A 4,012-nucleotide genomic window follows, 5' to 3' on the forward strand; every position below is an offset into this window, starting at 1 on the left:
ACCCTGGGATCATGACCTGAGCCGAAGGCAGACGCTTAACGACTGAGCCACCCAGGCACCCCTACAGTTGTTTTTAATGCTCTCCATTTCTACTTACATAAATCAAGGAAAATGTCATATTCAAGTTTGTATATGACAGAAAGTATGCCTGTCATAACAATTTGTTTATTTATTTTTTAAGATTTTTATTTACTTATTTGACAACGAGAGACACAGCGAGAGAGGGAACACAAGCAGGGGGAGTGGGAAAGGGAGAAGCAGGCTTCCTGCGGAGCAGGGAGCCTGATGCAGGGCTCGATCCCAGGACCCTGGGACCATGACTTGAGCCGGAGGCAGACGCTTAATGACTGAGCCACCCAGTGCCCCAATTTGTTTGTTTAAAGAAAAATGAAAATGAAAAAAATCCTGGTTGCCATTTCAGTGCTCTAGTCATTTACTTTAGATAATATGTTAAGTATTAACATTTTAATTAAAAAATACATTTTAATTGTTCTGGTATAATTTTATTTTAAACTTAATTTAAACATAGGAAACTCTTACTTTTTAGAAGTTTCTGTAAATATTTTGTCTCCAGAGCATCTGTAAATATAGGTCATTGAATAGTAAATATAAATATTATGAGATCTTCCCTATTATAAACAAACAGATCAATTATGTGCATAATTCTTATTATTTACAATAAATTATTTATTCAAGCAGCCTTTAGGTTGCATTTACTGTTTTGTTTCTATTTTTAAAATTTAGCTCTACTGTGTTTCATTGAACTTTGGTCACTGTTTATCATTATAGAAGTTACATTTCTCTCCATTGCAAACATTTTTAAAGTTGCTAACAATGCAACATTGGTTTTTATTACTAAACTGGTCTGTTACAAAACATTTTTAATTGCACTGCTTTGTTGGATATCTCTTAGGCTTTACTTTAACCAATACATGGTGAAAATGGAATTAAATATTTTGAAGAACATCAGAGAAAACTAATGGTCTCAAGAAAGCCTCAAAAATTGTTTCTCCTAGAAAAATAAAGTAATGTTGTATTCAAAATTCTATGGCTACATTACAGGATAAAATTGGTAATTTCCTGTAACTCTATGTTATTCCATTTATTGGTTACCTGACTCTCCAATTATGGGAATTTATTAATCATAAATCAAGTCAAGGCATTCATTTCATTTTCTTCTGTCTTTTTCTTTCCCTGGTTGCCAGGTGCAGAGACAGACAGGGAGTAGCCAGCCGCTCAGGGCGGGATCACTGACTGTAACTATGTCTGAATGGGTCCGAGTGCTCAGCAGGGAGTATGTGTTCCTACAAACTTTCTGAAATATTAATATACAAAATTGTACTGAGGTTTCTGATAGCAGTAGACTGGCTGCTCTGTGGTTTTCTGATTAGGGTTCTATTGGTGATTCCGAGAAGTCAGTGGCGCCTAAATGGGTTAAGTCTAATGAGGTTTGGAAAGCTGATAGCATAATTTAAGATGACTTTCAATCTCAAAGCTGCAGACCTGGCTGACCCCAGCAAATTACAGTGTTTGTTAATGCTCTGTTATAGACATCTTCTAGTCAACCAAAACCAGATATATTAAGTGAAAAAATCGAGTTGTGGTTCTCTAAGAAACGTTCCTGCCAGTTTTTGGACAGATCTTCTGATGACAATTTTTTTTAAGGCATCTGGTACTTCCTCATTTTTTAGGGGTTGAAATCATAAACACACGTGAGCGCACATTTTACTTCTTGCTGGAGAAATATAATTACCTTAAAACTTTGTCATCATAATCTTATGCAATATGTTTCCCATGGGAAATCTAAAAACAACTTAAAGAATCATAGACAGAAGCAAAAGATAAAACCACAAACTTCCCATGCTAAAACAGGCAGAAAACTAAACTAAAACAAACAAACATTAACCCAAACAGTTTATGTTTAAACTCTGTAAAATAAGAATGTGAAGAAAGGCTGTGATTTTAAAATTATTAAAATACATTTTTTTTACAGATTCAGTGTTAAAGAACTAGTGACAAAATTGAGGGACACTTTAGAAGTGATTATTCTCATGTATATTAAATATTAGGGATAAAATTATATATGAAATGCATTTCCAAAATCATAATTTGAGATAGTCATAATTTCTTTAAAGCTTAAGGCAACTATTTATAAACATAGCACCATGACAGATTTCCAGATAATGAGAAACTGGACAAAATCTTAAAGCTTTGGAAACTTCTTTTGAAATTAGTTTCTCAGTCTCTTATAATTGGGGGTTTTTCTGAACTATGGAAAGTATTTTCTCCTATTTTTCAATATATTTTTAAAAATCTCTTTAGAGATCTGGATTGCTTTTTATCATGCAAATCTAATAAAGGAATTCCAATAAGTCAGAATTAGTAATAGTTCTGAACTAAATAAACACAAGTCTTTTTTGAACAAGTTAATGGTACAAATATTATGAAACAAATGTTTAATTATTTAAAGTAAAATGTTTCTCCATTTAAAAGTTTTTAATTCAGTGAGTATCAAAAAGTGTCTTTCCTCCAGTTAACTGAAACTACAGCCTCTTTTAAGTGTAATATTTTAAATAATTTTGCTTTCTCTTTTAATAACTTTACATATTTTATCAAGTAAGGCATTTTCATTAAAAATTAGTTTCCTATGATGAATATTTTGCTCAAAGTACAAAATTTAAAATTGATCTTAGGTACACCTGGTGGCTCAGTTGGTTAAGCATGCAACTCTTGATTTCAGCTCAGGTCATGATCTCAGGGTCATGAGATCGAGTCCACATCAGGCTCAGCCTGCTTAAGATTCTCTCTCTCCCTCTGTCCCTCCTCTCTGCTCACGCTTGAGTGTGCTCTCTCTCAAAAAAAAATAGGTCTTAGAAGAAAATAATTCTGTAAAATATTTAATATTTTAAAATCATAGTTTTGTTTTTGTTTTGTTTTGTTTTGTCTTGTTTTGTTTTGTTTTTTGAAGGATTTTATTTTATTTTATTTTATTTAAGTAATCTCTATACCCAAGGTGGGGCCTGGACCTTATAACCCCAAGATCAAGAGTCACATGCTCCATGGGACTGAGCCAGCCAGGTGCCCCTTAAAATCATAGTTTTTTTAAAAAAAATTTTCAATCCTTAAGGTCAATCATTAATTAACATTTTACTTTAGTAATTTGATACTCAATTAAAAGCTATTTGTGTTTTTTAATTTGGAGTAGGGTGGTTGCTTGTAGCTCTTCAAAAGTACAAAATTCACTTTCTGTAAAACATGAAATATTTTATTTCATTTTATTTTGAAAGATTTATTTATTTGAGAAAGAGAGAGAAACAATGAGTGGGGAAGGGGCAGAGAGGGAGAGAAGCAGACTCCCCACTGAGCATGGAGACCAATGTGGGGCTGGAGCCCAACGTGGGGCTCGATCCCAAAACCCTGAGGATCACTACCTGAGCCAAAATCAAGAGTTAAATGCTTAACCGACTAAGCCACCCAGGCACCCCAAAACATGAAATATTTAAAAACTGCTTTAGTAAAACTGTGATATGAAATATACCCAATATATTTGAGATTAGTTTTAAGCAAATATATAGAATTTTATGTTCTTAAGTATCTATTGCACTTCAAATCAGTTACTGTAGATGGTTACCCATGTATTTCAACAGTGCAGTCAGTTCTTCAAAAATTTTGATATTCCTTTTAGAATTTACTTACATTCTGCCTCTAAAGCACATAATTAAACATTTAAAGTTACTGTGGCAGTCCTTGATTTCACCCAAAAGCTTTTTTGTGATATATGTCACTTTTACTTGATTGTTTTTAAAACCAACAACCAAAAAGTCTCAGTCCTTTTTAAAAAAAAAAATTGGACTTTTAAGGTAGTTCCAAGAAGACAACAAAGTAATTTAAATATAGCTTCATTAGAAGAAGGTTTATCTAAAAAAGAGGGATTATCAATTTAAATGGGAATAATATTTGATTGAAGTAGTAAATTTAAATGTTTAACTCATACACTACTATTTACAATTTG

The sequence above is a fragment of the Neomonachus schauinslandi genome, chromosome 2, assembly GCF_002201575.2.
Source record: "Neomonachus schauinslandi chromosome 2, ASM220157v2, whole genome shotgun sequence".
Taxonomy (NCBI): Eukaryota; Metazoa; Chordata; class Mammalia; order Carnivora; family Phocidae; genus Neomonachus; species Neomonachus schauinslandi.